This window comes from Thermobia domestica, chromosome 7, assembly GCF_964235325.1.
Source record: "Thermobia domestica chromosome 7, izTheDome1.hap1.1, whole genome shotgun sequence".
NCBI lineage: Eukaryota > Metazoa > Arthropoda > Insecta > Zygentoma > Lepismatidae > Thermobia > Thermobia domestica.
This window is the reverse complement of record NC_137460.1, coordinates 8,392,588-8,419,507: the sequence shown is the minus strand read 5'-3', so window position 1 is coordinate 8,419,507 and position 26,920 is coordinate 8,392,588.

The following is a 26,920-nucleotide window of genomic DNA, read 5'->3' as shown; positions in this document are numbered from 1 at the left end:
ACTTCTAGAATAGGTTAATTGAATGAGATTGTCTTGTGTTGGATGGAAGGTCATTCCATGCACGTATAGTGGATGCAAAGAACGGTTTCGAGTAATCTTTCGACAAGTGTAGAGGAAGTGAAAAAAGTTTATTTACACCTGATCTTGTATTGTGATTATGGTAACGTTTAGTGGTTGCAAACTTTGAAATACCGGTAAGTAAGAAGGCTGTTTAAATCGCAAAGCCTTAAAGAGAAGTGTGAGTCGATGCAAATAACGTCTATCGGCAAGTTTTATAAGGCCCAGCTTTCTGTAGTATGGAGTTAATTGATTTGATCGTTTGAGATTATAAGCAAACCGTAAGCAGGCACAGGGGCGGATCCAGGACAGACTTCTGGGGGGGGGGCGGTGGGTTGTAATACTGCTACTTAGAACTGCTTTTAAGAGCTCCAAACTCTGGGATGGATTTTATTTATATATTTAAAATTAGAATGTTTCCTCTTCTGGGAAGGGAGGGGGTGATCCGCCCCTGAGCAGACATTTTTGATGCGTTGTAAAAGGTACGCTAATTCTTCATTTAACCCTTTGGGGATCCTATGGTGCAATTTGTACCATACGCGTTTTTCATGGTACATTGCGTTATTTCTCTTCTATTTGAGCTTTTTCGTCCGGTTTTTTTTGTTTTCCCAGTCCAGAGGCCTTGTAGAAGACATTACGTATGGTTTCAGACCGTCCTGCGTCCAGACATAGGAGGTGATGACGTCATAAGTCAAAAATTTCTTTTCTCATTTTCTAAGCCTATGTTCAATATTTTTTGGCGGACTTATTTTTAAATGTAGAAGATTGAAATTTTGCACAAACATTCAGTCCACCGAGTAGTATTTACCAGATTTTTTGTTCCGATGTGAGTGCTAAAACAGGGGGGGAACCAGAGTGGCAAAGGGGTAAAAAAGGGATTTTTTACCCCCAAAATCCCGTTTTTCGTCATTCTCCCGCCTTACATACATGATAGGACCACGTGAGTCATACCGTCTGAAAGGCAGTTCCATTCTGAAGAGAACGACGGTAGAATTATTATTTTAGGGTAATTAGGGCCGTCTCAGTGAATTTTTATCCAAATATACTTCTGTATAGGGTAAAAGCGGGGCATGCTAGGGAAATTTTTCTGGTGGGCCTATTTTTTCACGTAGAAGATTGAAATTTTGCACAAACATTCAGTCCACCGAGTAGTATTTACCAGATTTTTTGTTCCGATGTCAGTGTTAAAACAGGGGAGGAACCAGAGGGGCAAAGGGTTAAAAAAGGGATTTTTTACCCCAAAAATCCCGTTTTTCTTCATTTTCCCGCCTCACATACATGATAGGACCACTTGAGTCATACCGTCTAAAAGGCAGTTCCATTCTGAAGAGAACGACGGTTGAATTATTATTCTAGGGTAATTAGGGCCGTCTCAGTGAATTTTTATCCAAATATACTTTTGTATAGGGTAAAAGTGGGGCATGGTAGGGAATTTATTTCTGGCGGGCCTATTTTTTCACGTAGAAGATTTAAATTTTGCACAAACATTCAGTCCACCGAGTAGTATTTACCAGAAGTTTTTTTCCGATTTCTGCGTAAAAACAGGGGGAGTCCAGAGGGGCAAAAATTGAAAAAAGGGAAATTTTGCCCCAAAAAATCCCCTTTTTCAGGAATTTCCTGCCTTAGATGGAGACATGTGAATGGTACCGCCTGAAAGACAGTTCTATTCTGAAGAGAATGATTGGCGGATTATAGTCCTAGGGTAATTAGGGATGTCTCAGGAATTTTTTTCCCTGAGATCATAGTGTTTTATGGTAATTTGGGGCATTGTGGGAATTTTTGATAAAATTTCTCCCGCCCTTACTATTCAAGATAGAAACTTGAAATTTGGCACACACATTCAGTATACCAAGTACTATTTATCAGATTTTTTTTTAGATGACTACGATCACACAGGGGGGGTCCAGGGGGGCCAAACTTCGAGAAAAAAATTTTCCCTCCGAAATTTTCACTTTGACATTTTTTCCCGCTTCTGGTATATGGTATGAGCATGCAAGTGGTACCATTTGAAAGCCAGCTCTATTCTGAAGAAAATGAGGTATGAACCATGATCCTAGGATAAATAGTGACGATACAGTAGCTGCTTGACTGAAAGTCTAAAAAATAGCCCAAAAAGCCAGGGTCCTTTAAGGGTTAAGTCTTGATAGAGCTACCGTACATCATAATATTGTAGGTGAGGAAATATTAGAGATTTTACAAATAGTAACTTTGTTTCAGTGGGTAGAAGTTTCTTTAGTCTTTGAAATATAGGAGAAGAAAACTGAGCGTCCTTTTGCTGCTCTTATGATGAAGTAGGATAGCCCAACTACATTAAAGTAAATGGGCTAGAACTTGCATTTTGGGCGTAACAGAAACATCGGTATAAATGTATATGGTGAAGTAAGTTCTAACTACATAGCCATGCAGTCTAAGGCATGAAGCTGGCTGGTGATTGCAACATTCGTCTGTCTCTGGTTCGAATCCCCTTCATAGCTAGGTGTCACATAATTCTGCTAAAGACAGTAAAGACGACCAGGCGAAACGTGTATGTATGGAATATGGATGACCACCATTAAACTCACCGTTAACCATTAAGATATTAACGAATTGATTCCATTAACGAACTTAATCAAGCTACATATCCTTTTATTATAGGCAACCAACAGGTCTCTCTTACTGTTCGGGTTGCATAGAAGCTAGGAAACGTTATAGATTTTACACGGGGCATGGATAATGGTGATTCAAGTCACCGCTAATGTTAATGGATTGACTCCATTAATCAACTTGGGCGGGATAATCGCTCTAACTATTACAAAATAAAGTTTAAAATATTCCCTTTCGTTCAAGCTTTATCGTGTGGAGTAACGGACGGACGGACGTAGTTAGTAATAAAGAATATTACTTCCATACATTTCCATTCCATGATTAGATACATGAATTAGAATCGAAACTAGAAAAGTTCGTAAAACGACCCCAAGAGCTGACTGTTTAAAAGGTACCGTAATACCTACAAGCACTTAAACCCCTAATTCATTGTGTTTCTCTTAATGGACACTAGTATTCTTGGCATTTATTTCACAAACAATTTATTTTCCTCGTGTTGAGAGGAATTTCGCTCACAGATGAGACAAATTCCTGATGCGTTTCACATCTATAAATAAACATACACCCAAATACATTAACAAGAGATATTGAGAGAGAGAGAGAGAGAGAGAGAGAGAGAGAGAGATAGTAGAAAACAAACGCGACTTAAAATCACATCTTTCTACAAACACAATCGCCAAAGAAACTCTTGTACGTTGTGCTTATGCAACCCTGCGTACCAGAGGTCACCTGCAAATTAGAAATATCAATTCTTCCCAACAACCTTGGCAACGCTTAAAGTGCGACAGGGCGGACGACACAGGTAACACTTTAGCGCCGACCGTGAAAAACCAACAATGAGCAAATGTTGTTTGGTTGTTAGTGCCAATGAGTTTTCACACAGTTATTTTTGATCACGGGCCGACCATCTGCTCTCCCCCCCCCCCCCACACACACAAACACACACTCATGGCAAGATGCTTCAATATATATATAAGTAATGAAGTTGGCTTCGCAAACGTTTGTCTGAAATGTACACCCTTCTGTATGTATGTATATATGTTTTTGTGTCCGCAGACTTGTATGACGTCATGTAAGGTATTCTCTGCAGGAGGTCGTATCTTTAGATACTAAATAAATCTGGCAGCCACAGAGTGAGTACAGGTCAGGGGTCTGGACATTTATAATTATATACATATAACACACACAGCACAATATATCTAACTGCATATGTATGTTACTATTTCTGGAAACTTTCTTACTAAAAGTACAAAATTGTCGATTTCATTAAGGGAGTTTAAAGATCCACCGGTTTTCAATAGATGGCAGCACATGTTCCATATTTCTGTTTTATTTTATACAGGGTGTCTGAGAAGCCCCTGACATAGGGCAACTGTGTTATTATCAGAGGTACAACAAAATGTAAGAGGAGAAACCGTTTCCAAATTATGTTTGCAATCTAAAGTGAAGGATTTTTTTTTTTTTTAAATCGGAGCCGTTTGGGCTGTACACTCTTTATGGACCCAATGTTAAATGAAAATGCAACGTTGCCATTTACCTGGACCCACAACATAAAGTGAATGGGGTATGTTTGAAATGGGGGCTGGCCATCGACATGTTAGCGTAAACGACAGTAATTTCATTCACTTATCTTGTGGCTCTAGGTAAATGGCAACCTTGCATTTCTATTTAACAGTAGGTGCATAAAGAGTATACAGCCCAAACGGCTCGTCCGATTTCAAAAAATCGTTCACTTTAGATTGAAAACATATTTGAAGACGGTTTCTCGTCTTATATTTTGTTGTAACTCTGATAATAATGGAGTTACCGTATATCAGGGGACTTTTGAAACATTCTGAATATATGCCCTAAAAAGTAGACAATAAAAAAGTGCTGAAAGAAGATCAAAGTGTGTGGGTGTATTCGTAATTCTCAATGTGTGGCGGTCTTTTTCCCCCCACTGGAAAAATCCTGCGGATACTGTTGGTAATCCCGATATGTATCTATCTAATTTATTTCTCTAAAGTTGTCGGTAACTGATTACCGCTATTTTCTTTTCTTCTCTCGGTTTATATTCACGGGCGCCGAGTTCTCTGTAAATTTGGGGGGGGGGGGCATATTCAGGTGCAGAAGGCATATATATGAGGATTTTAAGACAAATTGCATTCAAAATATGACAAATATTGTATATTCATAAATGCCATGCGAGGGCCCACATGAACTTTGGGGAGGCCGGGCCCTCTCGGCCCCCCAGGATCGGCGCCCTTGTTTATAATATATTAAAGTATCATTACTTCTTTTACGCTACCTCAAATTTTAGGGAGGAGCTTGTGTTCGCCCTCAAGTGGTATTTTTATTAGACTAAAAGACTTTTGTTTTAAATGCTCCGAATCATTTTAATCCTCCTCCTATATAAAAATTTGTTACCAAGCAGTGGCGGATCTAAAAGGTAAAAACTGGGGGGTACCAGGTCTCAGACTATGATAGGTATACCATGAGTTTACTGTAAACTTTCAAAGTATATAAATAATAGCTTAAACTATTTTTGTAATTAAGAAAACTGGTGGAAGCCTAGGTCCCCCCGGCTCCGATCTAGATCCGCCACTGATTCCAAACATAGTTGGCTTATTTTATTGCAAATGTGCTGAAGAATACGATAATATATTTGGTTTTAATCCAATGAACAAAATGAAACATCGTAATTATAAGAAATAAACTATATATAAATACGAGGTGTGATCGGAAAGTAAGGTTACAAAAGCCTGCAGTGAAACATGTATATATTATTTCATACAACCAATACAGCCAACAGATAGTACATACATTAAGTTATTTTTCGACATAATCTCCATATCGGTTGACCAAAGTAAATCACTTAATAAATACGAGGAGTGATCAGAAAGTAAGGTTACAAAGCCTGCAGTGAAACGTTTATATATTATTTCATACAACCAATACAGCCAACAGAGAGTACATACATTAGGTTATTTTTCGACATAGTCTCCATATCGGTTGACCAAAGTAAATCACTTAATAAATAGGAGGATTGATCAGAAAGTAAGGTTACAAAGCCTACAGTGAAACATGTATATATTATTTCATACAACCAATACAGCCAACAGATAGTAAATACATTAGGTTGTTTTTCGACATAGTCTCCATATTGGTTTATGTAGTTGTTGCATTGTGGGATGAGCTTGAAGATTCGTTCGTGGTAAAAAAAATTCTGTCCGTGCGTGTTCAGTCACGTTGTCACAAAATGTTTCCTCGTCTGAAGCGAAACGACGGCCTCCTACGTGCTCCTTTAAGTGCAGGAACAGGTGAAAGTCGCTTTGGGGTAAGGTCCGGGTTGTAGGAAGGTTGAGCAATGATGATTTCCAATGAAACTGGTTATGGTCTTCTGGACTATATGTGGGCGCGCGTTGTCGTGAAGGAAGACGACTTTACAGTCTCTCCATAAACCTACCAGCTGCCGGTGAATTTCAGCCGCAGAACACATGTTTCGCTCACAGAAATCGAATAACTGAGCAAACTTCTTTACGAGACAGTTCTCCAAACGAGTCCCCATTCGTGTTTACCTTCAACTAACGTCATACGTGGCTGGTGGCTGAAACTCTGCACAGTTGTTAACCCCATGTATTACAATTACCGCATATTAGAGACCTGCACGGGCCGGGCTTGGGCTGGCCGACTATGTTATTTCTTTGGGCCGGGCCGGGCTTGGGCGGACAGACACTGATTTCTCTTCATGTCGGGCCGGGCTGGGGAAGATTAATTGCAATTCTTTAATAATTATTGACTTTCGTTAAACGATAATTGGAATAAAGCCAAACGTTGAAGAAGTGTGCCCGTGAAAAATGTTACAAAGAATGTAATAGGTATTTACAGTTTGTGTTGCTTAGCGGCTCCACTTTCACTATAGAGGATTGCAGGCATTGCGCGGTAAATTGAGCCCTGACCTTGACCTTTACTGAACCCAAAATATGACAAGAAAGGGTGGGAAAGTTTTGCCTGTCGCTAAACAATTTGGCCACCTACACTTTATGCTAAAAATCAATTAAGTTAGATTTTTGTTAGAGGAAATGGATTTTTTGTACTCTCGATGACAGGCAAAGTTCTAGGAGGCAATGGTACCATTCGGGAGTCAGGTTGTGAACCAGAGTTTAGAAAATATTTCTGAGAGTTGGGTCAAGTTTAATACTAAATTTTGAGAAAGATTGGGGCTCAATTTTTCGGGTCCGGGTTGGGCCGGGCCTAGGTACATTCGGGCTAGATTGGGCTCGGGCCGAAAAATTCGGCCCATGCAGGTCACTACCGCATAGTCCTCATTCGTCTATAAGAGTCAAAGCTCCAGAAATATCGGCGTTGTAACGTTAGTTTCTGTTCCTCCCTCCTTTATAGTAAAGTATATGCTATATAATATTTAATTAAACTTCTGAGCTCCTTCAATGCAATATAGTTATCGAATACATCTTCGGCGAGGAAGACCGGGGTTCGATTCCCGGCCGGTGCTCACATAGTTCGGATAACACGTTAAGTTGAGGTCCAGATCAGATATAAAGTAGATGCTGAAAGGGACGGTAAAAGCTCTAATCAACCACCCAATGAAAGGAAATGTACACCTAAATCAATAAATTTGGAAATAAATTGTTTTAACTTTAGCGTCCCTTTCCAGTGTCCAGTACTATGTGATGCGTAAGCCTGCAGTTTGAAGATGAAACCTGAGACCATTGGATTGCGTTCAAATTTCAAGGTTCTGTCACCAAAAATCGAACCTGGAACCACGTAATCTAAAGGTGCACTTGGCAAGTACTAGACCATTGGAGAGCACGAAATTCGAAAGAAGGGAAGATATTTTCCTGTCTGTATTTTCTAATTATTGAAACAACAATCTGAAGGAAGGAGCGGGGCTACATGTATGCACATGCCCTTAAAATGCTACCTCTGCTTTTACAGGTCAACAGGCATTACTGCATTATTATTATTATTATTATTATTATTATTATTATTATTATTATTATTATTATTATTATTATTATTATTATTATTATTTATTAGCAATAGTATAGAGCATGGTTAAAAGGAGCTTGTAGAAGAAATATAACTCCTTCACAAACACTTAACGACTTGAAGAACATCACTTACATGAAGGTTAAGAATTGTTTACGGAGTTCGATCAATGGCGACCTTGAACAGGCTGATCGTAGCTTAAATGTTATATCGAGAGGAAACATCAGCTATAGATGGTTTACACTCACCTTTCTTCAGAGAGAAATATACCTACCTATCTCCGATTTTTAAATTGCATTTTTTGTACTTTGCCTTTTCTTGTTTTTAGACATAACAGGGCTGAAAAAGAGATTGTTCTTGCTGTTGTAGTGCAGTCTGTTTTTTTTTTAAAGACAGTGTTGCCAATCTCATACGAATTGTTTTTCTTTAAAAGATGTAAACTTCTCATATCTTATTGCAAAGTTTAAGAAAGTGTGATAGGTCTGAGAAAATAAATTTTGAGGTTTCTACGGATTTATAGAAAAATGACTAAAGCAAAAATCTTATATTAATAGACTTGTGCTACAATTTCCTCATTGAAGCGTAAAGTAAGGTATATTCGTGGTGCATTCCCTTGTCGCTACGTAGATAGCGTAGCCGTGTTTGACGTGAAAGACCTTGGTTCGGTTCCCGGCGGCAGTTCATGTGGTTCGGATCACACGTTAAGCTGTGAGTTCACATCTCAAATAGCCTCGCTGCAGAACAAGATGCTAAACTCAAATCCAATCCACTATATTCGTGGTACACTCGCAGAAATATATATTTTCCCTTTCACTTAAGCATATATGCTGAGAATAGTTAAAAAAAAAAAATACTCTTGTCAACATCACTCGACTGTAGAGTTGACATCCACTTCCCTCCCTCTCTTGCCCAGCACACAAGTTTCGAATGCAGATACCACAGAAGCTCAAGAAGTGAATAGTATTTAAGGCATGAGTAGTCTTTTTAAGCATGTTTAAAGACATATTCTGCTTGACAATATAACATAAAGTGCTACTCAAACTGAAGTGCGCAGGAAGAAAAGGATAGCGTTTGTTATTAAAAAAATATATTTGTAAGGAAACTGTTATAAACATATTTTTCCTATCTACATTAAGGATATTGGATGCTTGTGTAAATATCATATATGTATATCTATACTTTAGTTAATACCACATATACTTTAAATATCTATCATATATACTTTAATTCAGTGGTTCTCAACCTGATTCACATCACGACCCCCATTTTATCACATCCCTTGCGAGCGACCCTCTTTTAATTTCTGGTTTGTAATAAGATTGTGTGGGATTTTTAATATACCTATTTCGGAGATCTTATGATATTCATCTATTTCTATTATAGTAGAATTCATTTCTTGTATGTACTGGATACACTAATTTCCTTAAAAGCGAAAGGATTAAAACCAAATTTGGTCAATTTCTTCATATTACGAATATTGAATCCGATCTGTCATACTGTTTCAAAATGGAGGCCGTTTGAAAATTTTAAAACTTCATAACTCTCTTAATTTTGGGTCATATGATAATAAAATAAAACGATTTCTAATTTTTGTTTTTAAAAAGAACTTGGAAAATTGTTTAAAAAAGTTATTGAGTATTTTAATTTTCGAGTGACCGTCACTTTTGAGTTACCTCATATTGTTGTGAATTTGGCACGTTGTTGTATATGTGTTCAGTATTATCAAAAATTGTTAGAAGCATCTTGGTTTTCTTCCATGGTAAGCATTAAAACAAAGACAAGAAATATCTTCCGCTTATCTTCGCGACCCCCATGAAACCCACGTCGCGCCCCCTAGGTTGAGAAAGCGCATTAATTAATATTAAGAGTAACTGTGCAATCGACAGAAAATTGTATTTACATTTACTCTGTGTATAGAGTCCAAAAGAGACGTCCAAAAGAATACTTTTAAAAAAATCCTTGAGAGATTAGGCTATCTGATATGGAAAATACATAGAAAAAGATTCTTCTGTAATTCAGTGAGAGTAAGTCTGCAAATACACCTAAATCTATAAAATAGATTTAACTCGTTTCTCGCATGACACGATTCAAAACAGAAAGTACTAAATGAAAAGTGTTGTTATTTTGCTTCTTTCATTCAATAATAATAATAATTTTTCTCCTGCACTTGTGTTCTTTTTTAAAAAAAAAAAAAAAACAGTTAAGGTGTTACCACGAATATACCAAAGTACTATCACGAACCTAACTACCAATCACGAAATTAATTGTAAGTGATTGCATTTCGTAACTTCACGATACACATCCCTCAACTTTTTTTTTTTTTTTTTTTTTTTTTTCAGGGTAAGTACTATGGGAGAACAGTATAGATGAATGTGCCTATATCTGCATGGGGCCTTGTCAGGCGTGCACTCAGAAATTTTTGTTGGGGGTATTCAAGCCTTGGGAAGGTTCAATACTACTAGTCACTACATTTATATAGTATTGAACGGGTATTATTCTGTACCCGACAAATAATTGTAAAATACTTCCACCTATATTTTCAGAAAAAAAAAACATACAAGTGATAGAACTAGATTGTTTTTATAAGAGAAAGAGTACAGATGAAGTGTAAGATCAAATCTTCATGTTATATCAATTATTTTCCTGTTAAGCAAATAGAGTTTTATTGAGAAAGGGTACAAATGTATGTTGAGTTAAAGAGTTTTCGGGGGGGGGGCGGACCTGGTGGATTCTCCCTCCCATCGGTGCGCCCTTGAGCCTTGTCTTTTGCTTAGACTTTACTATATTAATCTTTATTGCAAATTATCACGAACAGACCTTACGTTACCCTACCATTTCCATCAGACACTTTGTGAAGATAGCAATCTAAAGTATCAATTATTTTGTTAGTTAATTAGAGGTAATCATTTCTTTCACTACCAGGCCATATGAGACGTGGTTCTGCAGTTTAAAGTGGCCCGAACCACCTAATACGTTCAAACTGTTGAAAGCCTTTCCATCGGCAATCGATCTTGGTACTTGTGCATTAACCCTTTGACTACCAACGCGATACATGTGTCCCATGCGAATAATTCAAACATCGTTGGGAATTTGCTTTTAGAAAATTCTAAAAAATTACATGTAGTTCTCCAATCAGGTCAATGTGACCAGGAGACTGTTTAGTTTCCAAAACTGTGTACAGATGCCAGTAATATCCAACATCAAACGAGTCGTGCATATAAAAGAATGTTCACATTGAAAAAATTGGTAGTCAAAGGGTTAAAGGCAAAAGCATTAGCCGCTAGACCAGCGATGATTGGGTATCATCTACGAGTCCAGCTTATAAATCCTAGAGAGTGAGCGGAGATCACTTTCAACATTTCTCAGATGTTTTCTTTTAATTTAACAAATTTCAATTTTTAATTAGTTTAAAATATAACGTAGGTTGTCATACGCCATTGATTGCATAGAATTATGTTTCATTAGGGCCTGTTGGTAAGTCCTGGGACTACTGAGTTTCTTCCCCTTAGTTTCGAGCCAGGAATTATTTCTTCCACATTTCTCGATCTTCAGCTTCCTCTTTTCACTCCCAACATTTTCTTCTATTTTTTAAATCATCGATCAGTTGCGTTCTTCTTCCTACTCATCGTTTTCCTTCCACCTTTCCCTCTATATCGGTGTGAAAAGGAGAAAATTTCTTCGTAATATGTGTCCAATCAATTGGCCTTCCTGCGAAAGATGCTGACTAAAAGTGTCCTCGTCTCTCCTATCCATTTTAAAACATCTTCATTTGTTACTCTGTCTGTCCACTTTATCTTCCTCATGTTCCTTCAATACCACATTTCGTCACCCTCTAACTATTTCTTCTCTAACTTCTGTAACGTCAGAGCCTACAAACCATACAGTCCAATACTCCATTTATAACACTTTACTGAGTTATTTTTATCAATGAATTTATATTTTCTATGTCTGTGTGTGTGTCTGTCTGTCCTCCTGTCTGTTATTTGCGTTTTCTTTTTCAAAATTTGAGCTCTCCATTCGATGGAGAATTAAAAACTTCCTAAGAAAGTGATGGAATTTTTCGCGTCACTCTTACCGTTTCTGAGATATTGGCCAAAAAATGGCCGATTTCCGGAGATTTAAGGAGCCATATCTCGGGAACCATAAATTATAGAGAAATGATATTGGTGGTGATCAATACCTAAGAGGATAGTCAACAGTTTGGTATGAAATAGTAACAGGTGGCCACTGGTTTGACCAGTAACCACCAGTTAATATCGGCACCATCTTCTTAGGATATGTGAAATTATTCCAAACCCTGGCAGAATTAAAATGTAAATTTCAGGATGGCCGCTGTTGATCAACACCATCATCATCTCCCTGTGACTTACTCCACTCCCCCCCCCGACATATTGGCGAAAAATAGTTCCGATTTTGGAAGATTTAAGCAGACGTATCTCAGGAACCGTAAGTCAAACAGAGATCATATTGGTGTTGATCAATACCTACGAGGATGGCGAACATTTTAGTACTAAATAGTAACCTGTGGCTACTGGCCAACTGGCTACCGTTCCCCAGATATTAGCCAAAAAAAGTTCGAATTTCGGGAGATTTAAGGAACCATGTCTCGGGAACCGTGAGTCATAGAAAGATGATATTTTCGAATTTTTACAATCAACTCAACTCAATAATAGGTCATGCAATAAAAACAAATACATTGTAATGTCTGGAAAGTAAGTATTTAAAGCTTAAGAGTTAAAACAAAATCCATTTCGAGAAATTAAAAAGAAATTCTCTTAAATTAAAGTCATGAGGAAAAAAAATAAATGAATTATTTAGTTGTTACGTCCCACAGTTATGCCGGTTAGGCTAAAGGAGAAGGTGATAATGAGAAATAAATGAAATGCTGGAATGAAAAAAGTGGAAAAAATCGAGAGAACCCCGAGAAAACCGACGCACACGGTGTTTGTCTACCACAAAGTCGACTTGCCACGAGCTGGGATCGAATCAGGGACCCAATGCAATCGTGGAATAAAGGTATATCGTCCACAGTATAATAAGGAACTGTTGTAGACGCCACCTACATTTCTGTGAACAATGAAACTAGGAAAATCTACTTATGAAGATATCTAAGGTAATGTTCGTAAAGTTTAAGGATATTGAAGTTAGCTTTAGTGGCAGAAGAGAACAAAAAGAAAATGAGTTATTAAGTCAAGTTTAGTTTGAGAAATATCTTTACCAATTTCCATGCTACCGACCACAAAAGCATCTGATAATGAAATTTTAGATTTAAATTAACATCCGAAAAGGCTTGTCTAAATCTAAGGTTAATTAATAGCGCAGCTTAATGAGAAAAGATAGAACAAAGTTCATGGCAATTTGTTTTAATCTTAGAATACATCGGGGATATGTTGATGTTGTTGTTCAGTAATTAAGAATTCATACGTGAACTCAAGTCTCTTTGATTATCGAAGGAAATGATTACGTTTATCATTCTGAAAATGGCAACAGTAGAAGATTGAGCATTCCTGCAAAGAAAGTAATTGAATAATTAAATAAAGATAGTTAAAGTTATGCAATAATAATAATAAAGTAATAAAAGATATAATTAACGAGGAAACAACGAAAATAGGAAAAGCTTTAATTAATTAGACAAAGGTAAATATAATAGAAAGAAGTAAGGTGAAAGATTGGTGTGTCATTAAATAAGTAAATACCGTATAACGGACAAGATGATATTAAATGCTCAGGAAATTTGTGAATATGATACTAATTCTTCTTGAAAGTTGAATTCTTCAATCTATATATAAAAATGCTAGAAAAGTTTATATGTTTTTGGACATTCATATGTTTGTTGCCAATGTTCATATGTTCATATGTTTGACAGTGAGTTCTCGGGAAAAATAGGCTCTAGAAAGATGCAGTTTTCACTGATCGATTCCAAATTTTGTGTTGATTGTCCAGTTCTAATTTAATATTTAAAAACATGACCGTTATTTCTTTATTACATTTTTTCAGAGATACATTTAGAAATGTTGAAATTTTAAGAAGTAAAGCATCATATTCTATGGGTTATAAATTCCAACACCACATTTGTACACATAGGTTGTATATCTCTCAGGATGAATCTTTATTGTTTGGACTGTATTGTAAAACAGATCTAATTTGTAATTTCTAAAAGGAAAACAAAATAAATCAGAAAGAGTACAAAGGAAATAATAAAGAAACCCGATTATTTTAAATTTAATTTTCCATTGCATAGAAACGTTTACTTTTCGTGTCTCATGCAATTAGCTTTCAATAGTTCAACATTAGCCGGAAGCAAACATGCAGATAGAGCAGAAGAAAAAAAAACATACAACGAAACTGCAGACATAAGATGGAAACACACTGAAGAGAACGTTCTCATCACAAGCAATTGATTTGCTGAGATAGGGACGCCAGATCCTTCGAACAACGCCAAGCGAAGTTACAAATAGAAGCAACAACTTGTAACACTAAGCTTTTTACCTCGATATTTCAAACTCACAACATCTCTGTGTGCGAGATACTCCGATGTGTCTTATTTTGTTATTAAAGCATATACGAATCTGAAGAAGAAAATACCCAAAATGAGAAAAGGACTGTCATAAACTTTTAGGGTATTTCAGATCCTTAGGAGACACCCTCGTGGTCCTCCCAAAAGAGGGAAAATCGCCGAAAACTTCGCCCATACAGAAAAGAAGGAAGAGATGGTTGCCTTACAGTCAACGATGCTGGAATCCAGATTCCTAATTGGTCGTCGCCCAGAGCTGATCTCCAAGCAATTTAGATGCTTAATGGACTAGAGACCTTCCCGCCTCATTTTTCAGACTAAGACAAGTGTCACTTAACAACCTTCACGAACTGTTTATTAGTGAAGTGCTAGTGTGAGTGTTAATACAGACTACAACAAACTGGAATGGATGGAACTAAATCCGTACGTAGTACTCATTTATTGGCAAATCCGAGTCAGTTGCAGTTTCTATAACATATATTCTCCATTCTGCTCTCATATCTTCTGCTCTGCTCTCACGCCAAATGTACATCCTTGAAAAATGCAGAAAATATTCGAAAACTGGGAGCAAGAAAAGAACAGTGGAAGTGCGATGTGTGCAAATCGGGCAATAGTGCGGAGTGTACGCTAAACCAAGATACTGACTTGAAAAAGCTAATGCAACAAGTGAGTGAAATTCATGCAAATATGCCAAAAATTATGCAAATGAAAGACAATATTCGTGATCTGGAGAAAACCATAAACTTTCTGTCGGACAAATTTGATGACTTTACTAAGGAAATTTGTGATCTAAAGAAATCAGTTAGTGATCTAAAGAAAAAGTCGGAAACTTTGGAAACAGAAAACAAAAAACTGAAAGAAGCAATTGGAACACTAGAGGACAAAGTAAGTGAACTAGAACAAAAACAGTTAGATGAAACTATTGAAATAGTTGGAATTCCCGAGACAAAAGAAGAACAAACCAATGAAATGGTAATGAAGGTAGCGAAGGCAGCTGGAATAATAACAAAAAGTGAAGATATACAAAAAACCTATAGACTGCCCACATCAAGAAGAGACAAGCCCAGAATAATTATAGCTAAACTTTCTTCAAAGGTAATTAGGGACAACTGGATTCAGAAGTTTCGAGAAAAAAAGAGTTTATTAGCGTCAGAAGTCAAACCTGAGTTCCCGAACAATCGAGTTTTTGTTAATGAACAATTAACACCAAACAATCGAAAAGTGCTATACGAAACAAAACAATTCGCCAGGAACAATGGTTTCCGATTTGTTTGGGTGCGTGATTGAAAAGTGCTTCTAAGGAAAGACGAAACATCCCGAGTGAAACATATCAAAAAGCTAGAAGATCTACAAAACATGCAAAACTAAGTGGCTCAACAGGACTGTCAACTTCACTCAAGATGGAACAGGTAATTAATGAAATTTTCTTATACCAAAATATAGACACTAACATCTGTAATAATATAGACTCTTTTAATGAATTATTTAGTGATAAAACAGGAATCACGATTATTCAATTGAATATTAGAAGTGTTAGAAAAAATTTAGATGAATTTTTAGTATTGTTACAAAATATTGCTATAAATGTAGATATAATTGTCTTAACAGAAATATGGAAAAATGAAGCAACTTGTAACATTAACATAAACGGATATCGCTGTTATTATACAAATAGGTCTTTAACACGTGCAGATGGAGTCATGATATTTGTAAACGAGCAAGTTGACATTGACAAGGTAACGGAACTGAATCTTGCTGACGCCACTGGAATGCGCTTACATTTAAACAATGCAGAAGGTTGTAACATAATAGCTATATATCGCACTCCAAGTGGTGATGAGAAAGCATTTCTACAATCACTAAATGATGAGCTTAAAAATTCATCAACTTGCTCTTTGCTTTTAGGTGATGTCAATCTAGATATATTAAGTGACAAATACTGTGAAAATATAGACACGTATTTAAACTTACTATATAGTCATGGTTATGTTTCATGCATAAATAAACACACTAGAGTTACAGAATATAGTAAGACTTGTATAGATCATATATTTTTAAAGTACCAAAGTCCACTGAATGTCACATCAGCTGTGTTGCAAACAACTATAACTGACCACTTTCTCACTAGTATAAATGTTCCCATTACAATGCAAAAGAGGGAAAAAATGTCATATGAAAGAACAATTATAGATTATACTTTATTAAATGAAGAATTGAAAAAATGTAACTGGAATTTGGTAATACACAGTAATTGTGTTAATACTGCAACCTCGAATTTCATCCAAATAATGAAAAATTGTATAAGTAATTCATGTATTAACAATAAAAATAAAAAAGTAAGTAGTAAATATCGCAAAATAAAACCATGGATAACAAAAGGATTAGTCAACTCTGTAAGAGAAAGAGATAGATTAAGTCGTTTAATAATAAAAAAACCAAAACGATTTAGAATTTAAGGAATATTACAGAAGGTATAGTAATAAACTTACACAATTAATAAAAGAAGTTAAAAATGACTACTATAGAAAACAAATTACATTATGTAATAACAATGTTAGTAAATTATGGAAGGTAATAACAGATATTATAGATAAAAATGACAAAAAGTATATAGAAATAAATGAACTAAACACTAAAAATGGTCTAGTAACGTTTGAACGTGATCCAATGTTAATAGTTGAAGGTTTTAATGAGCATTTTTCCAGTGTTGGCAAAAAAATAGTTAACAAAGAGATTGATGATAAAATAAATTTGAATTTGAATTCCCAAGCTAAAGTAGTAAACTCTATATTCTTCACTCCAATCACTGAACAGGAAATTGAACGCTTCATAAATGAATTGTCACCAAAAGCAACATCTGGTATAGATGGATTATCAGCAAGTGTATTGAAACATACGAAATCAAATATATTAAAACCTTTGCAGTATATCTTTAACCTAAGCTTAGAAACAGGTGTATTTCCTGATGATTTTAAGACTGCTGTAATAAAACCTATATATAAAAAAGGATCAAAGGCTGATCCTAATAACTATAGACCTATATCAATCCTCAGTAACTGTGCTAAACTGTTAGAAAAATGTGTGAAGAGAAGATTAGTTAATTTTCTTGAACAAAATAAATTCTTTTCTTCAAATCAATATGGATTTCAAAAAGGTAAAAGTACATCAGATGCAGTATACAATTTAACAGAGATTGTTTGTAAAAATGTTGATAAAGCTGAAAAAGTAATTGCAGTTTTCCTAGACCTAGCTAAAGCATTCGACACAATATCACACAAAATTCTCTTAAATAAACTAGAAAGATGTGGAATAAGGGGTATGTCGCTATCTTGGTTTAACAGTTATTTGAAAGACAGAAAACAGGCCGTCCAAATAGGTAATTTTCAAAGCAATTATTTATATGTAAAACAAGGAGTCCCTCAAGGAACTATATTAGGCCCAATATTATTTTTAATTTATATAAACGATTTGTGTAATTTAAAAATGGACGGGCATATACAATCATTTGCTGATGACACCTCACTTATATTTACTGGTAAAACATGGACAGATGTATTTAAAAAAAACTGAAGCAGAAATGAAGAAAGTAAAACAATGGCTTGATAATAATCAGTTAGTATTAAATGCTGAAAAAAACAGGTATATAACGTTTTCACCAACTTTAACAGGACAGCCAGAAAACATGTCAATTAAATTGCATCATTGTCAAAATATTGAAAAATGTAACTGTAGTCCTCTTATTAGTGAAAATAAAGTAAAATACTTAGGTATATTTATTGACAAGCATCTAAAATGGTCTTCTCATATTACACATATCGCCACGATACTAAGAAAATTATTATATAAATTTGTTCAATTACGAAACATTGTAAGCATAAAAATATTACGAACTGTATATTATGCTCTTGTAATAGTATACTTACATATGGTATATTAATTTGGGTAGCTGCTTACCCTACTCATTTAAAACCTCTGATTGTTCAGCAAAATAATATTGTAAGAATATGTTTTAAAAAGGGACTTGAGAGTAGACTAGATAGAATCTATGACCAATTCTCAGTATTACCACTTTCAAAATTATATTTGCAGAAGGTATTAATATATGTTAAAAAGAACAGAAACAAATGGGAAGTAATAAAACATGCGTATATAACCAGAAATGTGGCAAACAAAAATTTAGAAATTAGAGCAACGACTAAATCTATAACTCAACACCAAACATATTACAGAGCATCGAAGATCTATAATGAACTCCCACTCCGAATCAAAGAAGAAAGTAATTTCAAAACATATAAAAGGTTAATTTTACAATGGTTAAAAGAATTAAAAAGTGTTTAAAAAAACTATTGTTAGTAAAAGTAAGAATAAACCTCATATGTTACGATAAGAAAATAAATAAAACACGAGAATCAGGCTCACACACAAGCATTTGCTTATGTGAGCCATTTTCTTTTTTATTCTTTGCATAAAAAATACAAAAAAAATTCGCAATATTGAAATAAGTGCATTGAATTAAGTTACCCGACACTGTGAGATAGACATGACTTCTGGAAGTCCGAAGTCCTGTCATCTCTGAATACCGGGTACGTTAAACTCTACCAATAAAGGGAATCAGGAAGTCCGATTTCCTTTAGAGAAGTAATAGCACTTATAAGTAGAAAATTTACTTGTTAATTTCTGTAGCAGTTATTTTTCTTATTCTTTTATTTTATTTCATTAATATTTTGTATATTGTTATTTTATAATTTAATATGTTTATGTATTTTTTATGTATATTCTTTAATATATTGGATACATCCAATATATTAATTTTCTTCTTTAAATAAATAAAAATAAATAAACTCGTATGTTGCTTCAAAGAATAAAAGAAATTGGTTTAAAGCTTTCCCCAGAAAAACAAAATTAGAATATTTTTCATTAGATGTTTTAGGTCACACTGTTAGTAAAGATGGTTTGTCTATTTCGAAAATAATAATTAACTCAATCTCCAACTATCAACGTCCCAAAACAAAGAAACAAGTCAAAAGTTTTTTAGGATTGGCTTCTTTTGTTCGTTCGTATTTACCTAATTTTAGTCAATTAGCAGAAGCGTTACTTTCCTTGTTGAAAAAAGACGCTCCTTTTGGTTGGAAGGACGCACATGAGACAGCATTCAATAATATCAAACAAGCCATCATTTCAGCACCTTGTCTAATGAGATACAAGCCTGATTATCCTCTGTATCTCTATTTTGATGCTAGCAAAGTCGCTCTTTCCGGACTAATCAAACAACCTCAAAATTTACCTGACAACACAAATCTAGTTCCCATTAGTTATTGTAGTCGTGCAACGTCTCCTAGCGAGAGAAAATTACACCCATATCAGCTTGAATTACTAGCATTATTGTACTCATTACGTTCATTTAGGTATTTTCTTTTGGGTCGTCATTTTTATTTGAAGACAGATTGTCATAGTTTAATTTATTTGAAGCAAACAAAGAATGTAAGTAAAATTTCTAGATGGTTGAGTGAAATCGAATCGTACAATTTCACTATTTCACACATCAGTGGCTCCAGTAACGTAGAGGCAGACGCCATTTCACGTTTTTCTAACCCCCCTAGAGATTTGAAAGACGAGAAAAAGAATCAAGAAGATCCGAAAATTTTGTTTACTCAGACCACAAATTCATTCTCAATTTTAAATGAGTCAAATCTGGCAACAGAACAGCGTAAAGATCCGTTTTTTAAAGATATTTTTTCTTGGTTGGAACAGAAAGAAAATAGACATCCTAAAATAGAACGCCAAGCATTATATTTTACTATTAAGGATGGCATTTTGTATAGAAAGCAGAAAACTTCTCAAGGTATAAAATTTTTGGTTGCAGTTCCTACTTCTTTGCGTTATAAAGTTTTTAATGCTTGTCATACGTCTGCATTGGGATCATCTCATTCTGGTTATTGTAAAACCTATGATATGTTAGTAAAAACAGTGTATTTTCCCAACATGAAGAAATATATATATCAGAAATGTAAAGAATGTACGATTTGTCAAGTATCAAAATCGAAAATTGGTTCTCCGTATGGTACATTGCTTACTTATCCCTCCGTTCCCCCCTTCTATCGCATCCACATAGATGTAGCTGGGAATTATTCCCCCAATAATATGTTAAATCACAAATATATGATAGTTGTAGTAGACAGTTGTACTAGATACATAATTGCAAATTCCTTTCCTGATGTTACAGCAAGTAATTTGGCTTCATTTCTTTATCATAAAGTAATTTTAAAGTTTGGAATTTTTTATGAAATTGTCTTAGACAAAGGTAGTGCATTCACTAGTGGACTATTTAAAGAATTATGTGCTATGATTGGTGCTAACATGCGTTTTGTAAATATACATGGGCATTATAGTAATGGTGTTTGTGAAGTTAGTATTAGGAACATAGAACAACGATTGAAATCATCTTTTTGTGACAAAGGTTTAGGAGAATGGATTGACTTATTACAACCGATAGTTTTTTCGCTTAACGTCACCAAGAACTTATCGTCTCAAATTTCACCATTTGAATGTCTTTTTGGCTTCAAACCTAGGTTACTTCATCAGGCAATTTTAAATACCCCGTGTCAATACGAAGAAAATGCCGTTCGTTTACAGCAATTACAAGAGATTAGAGATAAAGCGCAAGAAAATCTTTACAAACGTCATAAAACGGCGACAAAATTTTTTGACAAGAGACACACGAAACCTACTTTTAAAGAAGGAGAAAAAGTTTGGATTTTAGACACCACAAGAAAAAAAGGTCACGCCAAAGCATTCAGTGGAAAGTTTATTGGTCCAGGCATAATTGAACGTGTGGAAAATCCAAATTCATATTTTGTTAAGTACAAGACCGCCCGAGGATCTTACAAGATAGACAGCATAGCAGTTCAGAGATTGAAGAAGTTTTATGAGAAGGAAAACCCGGAAGAAGAAGACCACCTTGAAGACTCTGACGAAGAGATGCCTATCAACGTCTGCACGGAAGACCATACGATGAAAAAGAAGAAGACAAGACGCCAAGACCATCAGGAACCACCAACTGAAGAGATTTTCAACCCCAGGAAACAATGTTTGGAAGAAGAAATTTTCATCCCTTCTCTTCATATTAAGGATGTTGTGATTGCCGAAAATCTACCAACGTGGGCAACTATAGGGAAGAATTCTACAGATGAAAAACCAAAATTTGCTTGTAATACTGCCATCAATCAGAAGATTAGTATTTATAAAGGTAACATAGTGGACGTAAAAGCAGATGCTTTAGTAAATCCGACGAATGAAACCTTAACTCCTTTAGGTGGTGCAGATAAAGCCATTCAAGACGCAGCTGGATCTGAATTTTTAGAAGAATGTTTGTCCATATCATCATTGAAGCCAGGAGAAGCGAAGATTGCCAATGGTTATCGTCTACCAGCTAACTATATAATTATGACATGTGGACCACGGAATCAGAACCCAATCGAATAGAAGTGGAAGCCGCTATAAAGAAATTAAAGAAACACAAATCTCCGGGTGTAGATGAAATTCCGGCTGAGTTAATTTTAGCTGGAGGCGAAAAATTGTGGAACAAGATACACAAACTCATTATCCTTATCTGGAACAAGGAAGAATTGCCACAAGAGTGGAAAGAGTCAATCATTGTTCCAATTCACAAGAAAGGCGACAAAACTGACTGTAATAATTATCGAGGCATTTCTCTTCTGTCAACACCCTATAAAATTCTTTCAAATAATCTATTAGCAAGACTGACCCCATACGCAGATGAAATTATTAGAGATTATCAATGCGGATTTAGATGAAATCGATCAACTATCGACCAAATATTTACCATTCGCCAAATACTCGAAAAGAAGTGGGAATACAATACCCCGGTACATCAACTATTTATTGATTTTAGAAAGGCTTACGACTCGGTTAGGAGAGAAACATTATACAACGTTCTTACAGAGCTTGGAATACCGAGAAAGCTAATTAGATTAATTAAGATATGTTTAAGTGAATCCCAAAGTAAAGTCCGGGTAGGAAAATATTTGTCCACGAGCTTCCACGTCGAAAATGGCCTGAAACAAGGAGATGCTTTGTCGCCATTATTATTTAACTTTGTGCTGGAATACGCCATAAGGAAAATCAAAGATAGCAACCAGGGCCTAGAGTTGAACGGCATTCACCAGGTTATGGCATATGCTGATGATGTAAATTTAATAGGGGATGATAGGAGAACAGTAGAAATAAATGCAGAGATATTATTAAACGCTTGCAGGGACATGGGTTTACAAGTAAATGCAGAGAAAACTAAATACATGGAAGTGCGTCGGGACCGTAATACGGCAAATTGTGGATGCGTTAAAATATTAAATAATACTTTTGATAAAGTGGATACTTTCAAATATTTAGGATCAATATTAACAGACGAAAATCATATTCACGAAGAAATTAAATGTCGACTAAAAGCAGGGAATTCGTGTTACTATTCGGTTCAAAATCTCTTGTCGTCGCGAATTCTGTCGAGGAATTTGAAGCTTAAAATATATAAAACGATAATCATGCCTGTTCTGTATGTTTGCGAAACATGGTCGCTTACTCTGAGGGAAGAACATAGACTGAAAGTATTTGAGAACAGGATCCTGAGAAGAATATTCGGACCCAAGAGGAACGAGAATGGGGAATGGCGGAAGCTTCATAACGAGGAACTACATAGTTTATACGGTTTACCCAACATTGTTAGGGTCGTCAAGTCTAGGAGGCTTAGGTGGGCAGGTCATGTAGCTAGAATGGAAGAAAGTAGAAACGCTTTCAAAGTCTTGACTGGTAGACCCATAGGAAAACGACCATTAGGAAGACCTAGGCGCAGATGGGAGGATAATATTAAGATGGATCTCGCAGAGATAGGAATACAAAGTAGAAACTGGATCCAATTAGCTAAGGATAGAAGTCAGTGGAGAGCTTTTGTGAACGCGGCACTGAACCTCCGGGTTCCATAGGCCATAGAGTTAGTTAGTTAGTTAGTTAGACCACGGAATTCAGACAAGAAGATTTTACGAGAGACGTACAAAAATTGTTTTAAAGTGATGTTGGAGAATGATCTTTCTACAATTGTATTACCTAACATTTCGACTGGAGCATTTAAGTTTCCGAAGTTAGAAGCTGCCAAAATTGCCTTGGCTACAACAAGAATATTTTTAGAAGAACATCTTGATGACGTAAACCGTGTCGTATTTTGTGTTTATGATAGAGAGAATTGGGACATTTATCAGCGATTACTCCCCATATATTTTCCCATTGATGAAGAATCTGTCAGTCCGTCTGTCCGCACGTAACTTGTATGTGGATTACTTTTCTTGAAGATTGGATTGTGCATAGGAACACCTTGCAGATGGTCGATGAACTTTCTTTTAGCACTGGCCACGCTTAGAAGTTAGTTTATCTTGGTTTTGAATTGTGCATCGAAATCCACCGGTGGAACAATTCGAAAATTTGGAACACTTCGAAAATTTGGAACACTTCGAAAACTTAGAACACTTTGAAATTTGGAATACTTCGTAAATTGGAACACGTTGGTATCTTCAAGAATTGTACCATTTCATTTGATTTGACAGCGTATCACTACAGAAGTTTCTTGCTTTTATTTTTTTAAATGTGAGTATGTGAAGAATGAAGAAAATCAACGACTAGAAGTGTACATTCTCAGACACCTGTTGTAAATGCATATTTGTTAAATAAACTCGACTAGCTTCCTTCTTTCCTTTCCGCATACCTTCAAGCACAGCCTGATATTTCCCGAGTAGGTCATCATTCTTGAATTGATCAAAACCACGAGGAACAGAACAACAAGGGGTATACGTCACGAAGTTGAGACAGGTGCAGGATCATCGGAAAGAAGCGGATCCCACCATTGGAGGACCACCAACTCCAAGTTTAAAGAATACCATTCTGCCGGTTCATCGCCGCAGATACTTTGGTCAGTTGTGATTAGAGTAATGAAGATGTAAGAGGACATCCTAAAGAAGCATTATTCCAGAGACGTATCACGGAGAGAGTTCGACGCCCCTAGCAGTCCAGCAGGATTGAATTCCAGTTGTTGGCTGTTACCAGAAGATCCAGGTTCCTCCACGGCAAACCTTTCGTCGTGCCAGATGACCAGGACGACGCCAGCCCTGTTGGATCTATCAGGCTAGTGCTCATCCTTTATCTTTTAGTCATAACCTTTCTCTTTCTCTCACCTTTTTCCCCAACTAGTCATTTTCTAAATTTTAAACATTTGAATTTTATTTAAATTTAACCACAATTTTACAGTTAAGTACCGTGTTGTGCATCAGTTCCATCCCCATTTGGTTGCATTTATTTATTTCGTATTCTGAGCTATAACTGATGACACAGCACCGGCACACAATGTATATAATAAGAATTTTTTAACCTCTTATATACAAAAGTAAGCAGAGTTGGCAAGAACCATGGTTGTTTTTGAAAATGCCAAAAACCCGTTTTTCGGGGGATGTTTAAACCAGGCTTTCTTGGTTTAAACCAGGCTTTTTTTATTTAGATTTTTTGCTTTATGTATTTATATTACATATTCACAGAAATAAGTTTGTTTCGCCTTGGTGTTATTATGCAACAACGGGGTTATGCTGGAAGAGGTCCCATAAGCTTAAAGAAGTCCGGTCAGTAAATTTCTTAAATTGAGAATCTCCCGCCCTAGCCATCGGGAAAATCCCGTCATTACTTGGAATGTAAGACAATAACGGGAAAATCCTGTTATTGCTTTGCATATAAAATTTAAAGGTCAACGTATCATAATCAGTACGCTAAAACTGAGGTATTAAATTACAAATCTAGTACGTAGATATCATTGAAAGTCCAATTCAAGCTAATGTTGGAAGCTACGTAGGCAATCGATAAATTTTGCCAATTTCTATCAATATATTTAAGCAATCTTGCTTCTTTATAAAACAACAGGCATTTAGGCATGCAGAAATGTACAATTTGGTTTCGTTTCGTATGTTTAGGCATAACATCCTTACGAAATACCGAGGTTATCAAGGAGAAGACTTTCGCTTAAACTGACATCCGAACCGCTACTTCGTTTACGCATGAAAGAAGGGTTGTGGTTCGACCGAGAATTGAACATGGGACACCTTGATTAAAAGGTGAAAGGGAAATAAAACTATTGCAGGTGGTTTGATATCTGGAAACGTCACCATGAAGTTCACATGATTCGCATTTTTCATTCTTTTTATTTTTTTGGTTTAAACCAGTTATTAAAAAAAAAGTTGGTGTAAACCAGCCAACCCTAAAAGTAAACACTTCTTTTAAAAAAATACACAAATAACTAGCAAAATAGTATGTAGTAATTTTACTTCAAAATATTCCATACTCTCTTTTTGAAACAAAATAAAATTAAAATAAAACATAAGAGAAATACTTAGATTTATATGGTACAATTAAGGGCAGCACATCTAGAGCTTTTGGTTCTGTATATTCTTGAAATTCTACAGTTAAGTTTTGTATAACCACCATCACGGTTTACCCAATCCTCAAGTTTTCTGAATTTTTAACAAGAGGAATTCAACATATCATTACGGACCCCCCCCCCAAAGAAAAAGGACTACGGAATATATTTAAGTTAAGCTAAATACAACTGCACAACAAACATGACTGAGTGATTAGCTTTTGCGCTTCTATCGGGAAGTCCGGGATTCAACCAGCATTCGACCATTCTGACAAAGCTTTTCTTCAATCCACCTGTGAATGTAGAAATAGTGCGTGTAGTGTGAGTTGGCCGACATCCTTTCTTATTGTTTTTAAATCGTTATTATTACTAATTACCAGCAGTGACGGTTTTGCGAAGGTTAGGGGGGCGGTCTTTCGGACTGAAGCCCGTTCCACAAAGTTACGGAATGTCTGCAAGAAACGAAATATCTATTAGTTATGCCTTTACTCATAAACTTTAAGATCCTGTCAAATAAAAATTACGAATGTTTAGGAAAACTAAACATTAGGAAGAAAAACCCTTCCCAAAATACTTTTCTAAATCCGCCACTGATTCTCAGTATAGAATTATTTTTAAGGTTGTATCCGGAAGATTATTGCTAAACATATAAACGAAACAAAATATTAATTATGCCTGTACTCATGGGCGGCTATTAGGGGGGCAGAGGAGGGAAGTTGCTCCCGCACTTTTTTGAAGTAACCCATTAATGTATATAGTTTTATTTAGAAAAGTAAAATTTCTGTATGTATTTACTGGTTCATAGAAAGAAATGGTGCCATATATTTGCCGTTCCGTGAGTATGTGTTGGTTATCTTCCCGTGGAGTAAAGAAAACTACTGGAATTGCATTTTAATTGCCACAGATTATAACCCCAAAATTAATGTTAACTATTGGAGCACAATTTCAGCATACTTTCACTTCTTACAAGGGCTCGATATATTAGTCAGCCGCTTTGAAACTAACCAGAGAGCATTTTGCGAAAGAAAAAAAGTCTTTCACAGGTTATTTTTTAATTGCACAAAAATTGACAGTTCCTAAAATGTCTTTTCTTCTTTCTAAAGTAAGGGGAAAAAACGTAATAAGAAACAACTTCTATCTTTTACATTGTTTTGTAGTGCAATATATGAGTGAAGTTGTGTGTTAGGGGTGTACGAGTGTATATACAATTAAATTTAGTGAATTCAACATGATTCTAGGTTTCAGTGTTATTTTGTATAATTGGAGTATTGAGTGATTCTAAGTATTGTTGTATTTTGATGTGCTTCCTGAAAGTG